Genomic DNA, 9,902 nt, shown 5'->3' on the forward strand with positions numbered 1-9,902 from the left:
ACGGCCCCTACCTACTACTATAACAAAATAACCTCACTCAGTTCACATTATATTACCTTGTTTAACGCTGTGCTCTCTAAAAATGTAGTAATTGCTCTGTATCCTATATCCCCTGATCTTTGTCCAGACTGAAGTGTGATTCACACTAAACCTCAATACTCCTAAATAGAGTTGAATGTGCAATTTGCTACTTTCTGTCTGTACACAGATGTTCACAAACACGTTTGTTTTCTGTCTTTGTGTAACATAATTTGTTTACAGATTGTATTCAGATTTTCAAAAACATTTTTATGTACAAATCTTCCCTACACATGCTCACAAAAATTGTGACTATGTACATACATTGTTGTTTGCACCACTAAATTGCCATTCATTTGACTAGCAGGTAGTAATGGGTCACACTTGTTAAGATTGGTGTAATGCTTTGTGTAATGCCACCACTAAAGGGCAGGTATTACTGTGTGCTGAAGAGAAGGAACAGGAAAAAGAAAAGTTACAAGACATGTTTTAGGCTTTTAGGCAAAACTGTAGCTTATTCCTACCATTTATTTTTTTTTAATAAAATCTAAAACCACTAATATTTAGTATGAATAAAGAGGGGTTTCAAATAAATACTGCACAGAGATGCATGCAAGAATTTTCAGTTGCTTTGACAAGTCTAGCAAAGCAGCTTATCACACGTCGTCAAATGTAGTTTATATCTAAGGAATCAGAACCGAGCGATTTATCCATCTATTTATTTTTAGTCAACACAGGATAGTAGTGAATGTTAGGAGCAGTTTACTTTTCCTGACAAACACACAAAAATACTATTTAAAAGTTGTTTATTCTGTAAGTCATCTTACAACAAACTATACACCTGCATCAATCCAATCCACTACTCTCTGCATTCCCATGGTGATTTTGCATTTATTATTTTTCCTGCTCCACCACAGGTTGATTCTCCAATTAATTAATGATGAACATGGTACAAGACTGAATTGCAGAAAAATGTGCAGTAATTCAAGAGATGTGGAAAATTTAAACTTCTACACAGTGATTATTATGCATATCTTCCAACTCCAAGCTGTATAAACTTGAATGATTATTGATTTAAGCATATCAGGTGATGTGTATATGTGCAATGAGCAACGGTGTGGCATAAGGATATTACCCTGTTTCAAGGTCCATCCACACTGAGCACAATTATTAGGCAAGCAAGTACGTGGCCTAAGGAGATTAACACCCTATTTCAAGGTGTGCATAATTATTAGGCAGCTTCTTTTCCTCAGGCAAAATGGGCCAAAAAAAGAGACTTAACTGACTGTGAAAAGTCAAAAATTGTAAAAAAGTCTTTGAGAGGGATGCGGCACTCTTGAAAATAAGATATTGGGGCGTGATCACAGAACCATCAAATGTTATGTTGCAAACAATCAACAGGGTCGCAAGAAACATGTTGAGAAAATAAAGACACAAATGAACTGCCAAAGATTTGAGAAGAAAGACATTATGCTCCAGTGCTGTCACCTACCTGGAGTACCCAGAAGTACAAGGTGTTCAGTGCTCAGAGAAATGGCCAAGGTAAGGAAGGCTGAAACCCGACCACCGCTGAACAAGACACAGACATTTAAACATCAAGACTGGGCCAAGAAATATGTATTTTTCAAAGGTTTTATGGACTGATGAGATGAGTGACTCCTGACGGACCTGATGGATGGGCCTGGGGCTGGATCAGTAACGGGTACAGAGCTCCACTTAAGAGTCAGACGCCAGCGAGGTGGAGGCGGGGTACTGGTATGGACTGGTATTATTAAAGATGAGCTAGTTGGACCTTTTCGGGTTGAAGATGGTCTCAAAATAATTTTTAAGTTTTGAGTTTGTTTATTATTAACTGATGAAAATAAACAAGTGCGATGGGAAATTTTTCATTTAGTTGCATAATAATTCTGCACACTAACAGTTGCCCAATAATTGTGCACACATAGACATTCTCCTAAGAAAGCCAAAACCTCACTTTTACTTTCTTAAATATTTAGGTTTGAGGTTTATTTTGGATTGACCAAGAGCACTGTAGTTGTTCAATAACAAAATTAATCCTCAAAAATACAACTTGCCTAATAATTGTGCACACAGTGTATAGTGTCCAGATATAAAGAGAGATACACAGGAAATGAGTGAGATGTACAAACCACAGCACAGCAGTTGCAGATTTTAAGTGGCTAGTGGCAAAAAAATGGCTTCTTACAAAAACATCTGTAAAATGTCAAATTCATATTACCCTGTTGTGTTCTAAAAATAAATAATAAAAAATACAAGATTAGTCTGAACCAGAACATTTGTTTACAACACTGAAAAACATTAACCTTGAATCACTCTGTGTATTAGTCCAGCTCAAGCACAGCAGAGGCTGCAAATAGAAAGGGAGTGGGGTTCTTGCAGATAAACTTGTGACACTTAACAGCAGGTGCCTCCAATTCTCTTTTTTGTGCACAAGTGTCACTGCCGTCTGTCCTTGACTTTGCTCCTCAGAGGGGCCTGCAGCAGCACCACCACCCTGCAGTTCCATGACAAGATCTGCAGCGGTTGTAGTCTACAATCATCACTGGCGTCTTCTTCTGTCCCCCGCCAACATCGTGAACACGGTGCTTGGTACTGAGCAGCAGCACATTCCTGCCCCGTCGTGATATGTAGGAGAGAGGGTGTGCAGTTTTTGCTTCTCATCTTGAATTGTTTATAAAATAGATTGCGGCCTTGTAAGAGAAAGGCCTTATGAAGTCGGACACGCACACATGCATGCACGTACGGACGGACACAGAGACACACGCAAACACACAACTCATGGAGTGCACATGAGCAAATCCGAGCGGCGTCAGCCATGCACGAATGCGCCACAACCTACGTGGTTGGCTTTATGCAGCGAGAAGTACTTAGGCGCGTGCACATCCGAACACGGGCATAAACACAGTTACAAAAGTGCAAGCACACACACGCGCACACACACAAATCATATTGATATGACACACAATAGTGGTACACACTTTATCATTTTCGGTGATTTTAGCATGTCACCCTTGCAAAAACGGTGAAAAATAGTGAAATTTAGATGAATTGCAGGGTTTGAAAATGGTCTCGCGTCACCATCTGCTGGTCAACTATTAAAATTGCATTTTGAGACCCTCGTTTTAAATTGTATATTTCTTCAGGGCATTGAAATATGACATGATACGATATATTTGGCATAAAAAAAGCATTTTTAATGGTTTTTAACGGTGAGTAACAGTAACCTAGGTACATATGTGTGACTATTTTTTATTTTAGCCATTTTAGGCAAATACAAGGAAGTGAGACCTCAATTTTTAAGTTTTTAAAAAATAAATAACCTGCAGCAAATTTGAGCTACATTCATTCAACACAGTCAAAATGGCTTGAAAAATAAAACACATTTTATCACCAGTCTAAGTCCACGGGAGGGTTAAACATAGATAGTAAAGAAATGACATTCAAACACTCATCACTAAAGATATCAGCAGAGGAAAATAAAAGATAAAAGTGACAGGCTTCCCATGTGACTGATCAGGTGTTAATGTTAACGTTACCTGGACACGTGGTTTGCATTGTAAGGAACTAGGAACCTCCAGTAGAGTGTTCTCGTTTATCTTCATGGTGCCAAACCAGGCACAAACACCAATAAAACTGATAACAATAAACTAAATTCAACCCTTGTACGTCCCATTAACATGACAGCTGGAAACCGAATCACAAGGTGGAGACAATTGTTCCCATGGATGTATTAAGAAGAAAATGTAGGAGGTTTTTCAATGTTTGTATTGTGAGAATGTTTTTTCATAACGTTAATAAATTCATGTATTCTATTTATTTCCCCCACTGAATGTTGCTCGCCTGGTGCACAGGGGGGCAAATTTGTTTTTCTTCCGGGTTTCTTCCACATTCTGGGGTCCACTGCACATGCGCACTGGGGGGCGGTGGGGGACAGCGACCGAACTTTCTCAGGATCCAGCGTGGAAACATCTGCCGTGCACAGACCGACAAAGTAATAACCACATGCAAATAAACATACCTTTCATCTAGACACGCATTTATTAGCAGATGGAAATCGCCTCGAGGCGTTTTACAAACGAACACATTTATTAGCACTTTTATTCTATTATTTCAGACTCTGTGTATGTACATGCACATGTGTCTGTGGATCTGTTCATGTTTGGTTGCTTAAATGTATCTGCCCAACCGTGCCACAGCTTCACCGGCTCCTGTGGAGTGTTGACCATGTCCATCTAGTGCTGCAGCTGAGGGCCTCTGGTGTACATGAAGGGCCCTAACACCAGCACTCCCAGTAGGACTGGAGGCTCTGGGAGAAAGATATATGAATACCACTGTGCCAGTGTTTTGATCTTATCTGCAGCAATACTAACCCCCACCCACCCACCACCACCAACACCATAGGGCCATGGACGGCCATGGCGCACTGGTGATAGGGACATGGACGGCCATGGCTCACTGGTGACGGGGACATGGACGGCCATGGCTCACTGGTGATGCGGTTGATCCACCGTAGATCTTTTGGAGTTAAAATATAATGTGTAGCGTTCTGTGTGTATGCAGATATAAGGTTACTTTATCTGGCGTTAACGGGAGTTTAGTGTTAGCGTGTAGCGTTAGCAAAGCTCTGCTAGCAAGAAGCCTTTCGGGCTGAAGACAAACCAGCCATGTGTCCTCTGATTAGTTCTATATGTGGTCAGCCTTCCGATACCCTATTGTTTTGGTTTAGCATGTTCATTTTAACAATGAGGTTAATTTGTTTATTAAAACGTCGTTCTATGAGATTTTGGCGGTAACTAGCCACCTATCCCCCGTTGGCTCTGTAGTCTGACTGACAGCGTTATGGGAAGTGTTACATATCTAATATATCTGGAATAGATTGACGTTAGCACCTTCTTGTTTTAAACACCCAACACGTTCACTAATGTTTAGAGGACACTGGTCTTTGACACGGATTTCTTTGTTGTAGTGGACAAACCTTTTTAGGTTGGTACGTGAGTAAAGAGGTTTTCTGCCATGTCTGTGTGAGACGGAGCCTCCGTTTGGATTAAAGTCCAGACAAACCATCAGCTACCAGTCTTCATTAACGGTCCGAGAAGCCTTTTGTTTAAATTAATATTCAAAATATCAGGTTTCATTCACAGTGGAAACGATGCCAGGAATAAAGGTAGCGGTGCAGTGAAAGGTAGGTGACAATCTCACTCATGGTGGATTCATTAGCTTTCGTAGCGCTTGTAATTACAGGTTTCTCATCAATTGTTGGCTTCATATTAAATTTTGAATATAGACCTTGTGCTATGATCAAAACCTACAAAGCTGCTAAAATATACCTGCAACATTTTGTTCAAAGTAGAATTGTATTGACTGGACTAGTACTTGATAGTACTTTATTACTCATGTTCACTTGCTGTAGGATTAACCTTGTACAATATTTGTAGTTCAGTTCAACACTTTTCATATGTATATTATACAGTGCACCTGAAGACCTGCTGAGTACATCAACTCCAGAACTTGGAGGCACACGGCCCAGTGAAGATGACGACCCAAAGCTTTGTGGGCTCGCACGACAAACCTCCAGACAATTCAGGGGTTATTGTTCAGACATTGAGATTTAATATTCAGTTTAGTGCTTAAATGTGGTGGTTCACAACTGCAGAGTAGTTTAAATTGCTGTTAAAGATCACATTTGCATAGTCTGTTTCATAAATTGACTGGCAATTCAAGTGAATATTCCTTATAGGCTTGATGGTGATGAACCCAGCAGTATGGCCTTTTCTTGGGACTTGCCACCAGTAATTTAGAGACGGCTATTTCAACCTTTGGTGTCCATTCTGCATGCATATCTGTTTGTATGTACATGTTCACTGCTAAGATACAAATGTGCCCACTAAGTCTTTGCTTCAAAATTAAGCAAATGTATCAAACATGGGTTGTTTCATAGAGCATATTGTGCTTTAAACTCAAAACTTTTTTCCATTTCTCCCTTAGGTAGTCCTTAACCAGATGTCCTGTGGCCAGAAGATCACAGCAGCTTTCTTGAGGATATGCATAAAGACAGCCAAGTTTATTTATAAATGCACCATTTATTATTGAAAGTGTTTACCAAACTTTTTTTGCAGGCTCTCAATGCCAGCTCAGCCAGCTGCTTAAGATGGGAAATCCCTATGGGTGGCATCAAGGCGGAATACCTCATTTTCTCCCTGCTGTTGCACTGCGTGTGCCTGGACCACAGTTATGGAGTCTTTATAGCCAAAACTTCAGCAGCATTTTCAGCTTTGTTCTGATGTGGGTTGTTTCTTTTTAATAAAGCTATTGCAACTTAAACTTGCTGGTTCTGCTTTGTGTTTTACCATAAGGCACAGGTTTGGGTCTTAGTTCTTTACTAGATACAATGAGGAACCAAGACCTGAACAGTGCCATAAAAAAAAGTGGTCTTTAGGCCTGTTTGACTTTTCAGCCTTGTTCTGGTTTTTTTCCCCCTTCATTACAAGAAAGTTTGAGTTCTAATGGCTTTATTGTTTTATTAAAGACAAAACTCTTCAGTGTACTCCAAGCATGAGCCACACCTGGAAAAAATGAAGATAATTAAGCCAATAGTTTTTACAAAAATTGTCCTAGTTGCTCTTACCTCAATGTCCTCATGAAGGGTTGACAGGACTGAGTCTTGCATTGTTCACAGGAAAGGACTCTTCCATCGAACAATGTCAAGATCTTGGATTGGAGGCAGTGGGAGAAAAATGCAATCAAATTAAGATGCAAGTGTTTAAGTTGACAAAACTTATTCTACAAGGTTGCCTATAGGCAAGTTGTCAACTTTAAATGACTGAAAAGCAGAGTTACTACTATAAAGTCTAATTTAGAGAATAGTTTAACTTGATATGGCGAAGTGCACAGAAGTTATCAAAGACAGGAATACCTGGATGTAGTCAGGTTTCTTTGCAGCATCAAGGAAGAACTCCAGAGCCATGGATGCCTTGTTTCCAGACATTTGGAGGATCAGGACCTGTGACGACAGAATTAACACAATCAGCTTATTCAAAGTTACTTACAAGTTTATCCACAGTGAATACTATCAATTAGCTGTTTCACTTGAGAGCAATGGTCAATCACTATGTTATGACAATGTTTGCCATAAACATTACAGATAGAACATTCATTCATTCATTCATTCATTTTCTACCGTTTAATCCCTGACGGGGTCACGAGGGTGCGGAGCCAATCCCAGCCGGCAATCGGGCAAAGGCGGGGTACACCCTGGACAGGTCGCCAATCCATCGCAGGGCTAACACATAGACAAACAACCACACACGCACTCCTATGGAGGATTTAGAGACACCAATCAACCTAAGCTGCATGTCTTTGGACTGTGGGAGGAAGACGGAGTACCCGGAGGTAATGTTAAGTTTCCGTGCTGATGAAGACCTGGTGAGGTCCAAACCGGTCGGCGTTTTTTTGTCGAGGTGCGCGATTAACATTAAATTTAAAGGGCATTTACATTAATGGGGCATATAAAACCAAAGCAAAAGAGCACCGGACGACTAACATTACCACTGAAAATTTTCTTGCTAGCAGAGTTTTGCTAACGTCCTACATTAGCATTCGGCTAACGCTAGATAAAGTATCCCACCTGAAATAGAAAACATACATTTGGACAACTGTGTTAACAGCGAAACACCTGCGCGCTGCCTACATACAAAACGAAACACGAGATGTTTACTGCAATTTCCTACAAGTTTCTAATGCAACCCACTGACCAGCAAAAGAGCGGCCGTGCCTTTGGAGACTACTTTATAGTACCCACCTGCCACCTGATTGGACAATTAGACTATGCTCTGTGATTGAACTGTCACTGTCCAATCAGATTCTTCTTCTTCTTCTGCCGTTTAATGGCAATTGGCAAACAGCTTTAGATGCATTACCGCCATCTTCTAGACTGGAGTGTGGATCAGAATGAATAACCGACCTACTACTATAACAAAATAATCTCACTCAGTTCACATCATATTACCTTGTTTAACGCTGTGCTCTCAAACAACGTAATAAGTGCCTATATCCTCTGATCTTTGTCCAATCAGATTGAAGTGTGATTCACACTAAACATCAGCACTGCTACATACAGGTGTATGTGCAATTTGCTACTTTCTGCCTGTACACAGATGTTCACAAACAGGCTTGTTTTCAGTGTTTTTGTGTAACATAATTTGTTTACAGATTTTATTCACATGTTCAGAAACGCCTTTACGTACAAATCGTTCCTACACATGCTCACAAAAATTGTGCATACTGTACATTGTTATTTGTACCATTAAATTGCCATTAATTTGACTAGCAGGCAGTAATGGGTCACTTGTTGAGATTGGTGTAATGCTGTGTACCACAAATAAATGGCAACCTGAGTGTGTGCTGAGGAGAAGGAACAAGAAAAAGAAAAGTTACAAGACATGTTTTAGGCTTTTAGGGAAAACTGTAGCTTATTCCTACCATTTATTTTTTAAATAAAATCTAAAACCACTAATATTGAGTATGAATAAGGAGGGGTGTCAAACAGTGATGGCTGATCGAGGCTATGTTGAAGCTTCGACATAGTATTCAATAAATGGTTCATTACCCGAGGCTTATGATACAGTGCACGAGTAGTGGACCATCTCGTGGTCAGTAAAATGAAGTGCAATCGAGACGTGTCATTTATTGGTTAATTGATTGTTTGGGATTTGATTCGCCATGCACATTCCTGTTCGAGTACACTACATGGTTGTATGGTTTCCAGCTGACACAATAAAATTTAAAATAAACATGAACTCATGTTGAAGACCATGTTTCTTATTTGGCACGTCTGACTGTAGTAGGCTATAGATATATACCTAGCCTGACATTTTGTTTCGGCTGTGCCAGTTAAAGAGACTTTAAACTGTCAAAGGATCAAAAGCTGACAGCTGGGTCATCTGTCCTAAGTTATTTCTTCACCTTGTGCCACAGCACGGACAAAAAGCTTTCAAATGCTCCATGACAAATGAGACTGTACTATACGATGGAAATCTCCAGAAAAGCTACTACATGGAACTTATTTACAAGTCAAAATAAAACCCATCCGCCAGGTTTAAACATTGATAGTAAAGAAATGACATTCAAACACTCATCACTAAAGATATCAGCAGAGGAAAATAAAATAACAAAGTGACAGGCTTCTCGTGTGTAACAAAACTGATCAGGTGTTAATATTAACGTTACCTGGTCACGTGGTTTGCATTGTAAGGAACCAACACAACTTTGTGTCCCTCCAGTAAAGTGTTTTCGTTTATCTTCATGGTGCCAAACCAGACACAAACACCAATAGGACCGATTATAACAATAAACTAAATTCAACTGTTGTACGTCCTATTAACATATAACAGCTTGATACCGAATCACACGATGGGAACCATTCTTTCCACGGATGTATTAAGGGGAAAAGGTAGGAGATGTTTCAGTGTTTGTATTGTGAGAACGTCTTTTCATAACGTTAATACATTTATATATTCTATTTATTTTCCCCACTGAAAGCTGCTCGCCTGGCGCACACACCAAAAAAAAAAAAAACTTCAATCTTTACTTCCTCTTTGTGTGGCCCACTTGCAGTGGGGAACAGCGCCGAACTTTCTCAGGGTCCAGCTTTGAAATATCTTCCGTGCACACACTGACAAAGTAAAAATCACATGCAATTTACAAACACACCTTTCATCTAGACACGCTTTTATTAGCAGATGGAAATCGCCTTTAACTACGAACACATTTATTAGCACTTTTATACTATTATTTCAGACTATGTGTGTATGTACATGCACATGTGTGTCTGTGGATCTGTTCACGTTTGGTGGCTTAAATGTTTC

The 9,902-nt window shown here is 39.9% G+C and overlaps 1 long non-coding RNA gene across 5 annotated transcripts; it reads right to left on the reverse strand.

The window, feature by feature from the left end:
* Positions 1–6,485: 6,485 nt before the first annotated feature.
* LOC109959284 (uncharacterized) lies at positions 6,486–9,571 on the reverse strand. 5 transcript variants are annotated; one of them, XR_002274814.1, is made up of 4 exons: positions 7,682–7,853; positions 6,953–7,039; positions 6,665–6,747; positions 6,486–6,602 (listed from the first exon to the last, which is right to left on the reverse strand). It is a non-coding gene; the product is annotated as an uncharacterized LOC109959284 (long non-coding RNA). The 5 variants fall into 5 exon arrangements; XR_002274815.1 differs by lacking the exons at positions 6,486–6,602; positions 7,682–7,853 and adding an exon at positions 9,265–9,571 and having other exon boundaries at positions 6,610–6,747; XR_002274813.1 differs by lacking the exon at positions 6,486–6,602 and having other exon boundaries at positions 6,610–6,747; positions 7,664–7,852.
* Between the last annotated feature and the right edge of the window lie 331 nt (positions 9,572–9,902).

Source organism: Monopterus albus, unplaced genomic scaffold, assembly GCF_001952655.1.
Source record: "Monopterus albus unplaced genomic scaffold, M_albus_1.0 scaffold38.1, whole genome shotgun sequence".
NCBI classification, from domain to species: domain Eukaryota; kingdom Metazoa; phylum Chordata; class Actinopteri; order Synbranchiformes; family Synbranchidae; genus Monopterus; species Monopterus albus.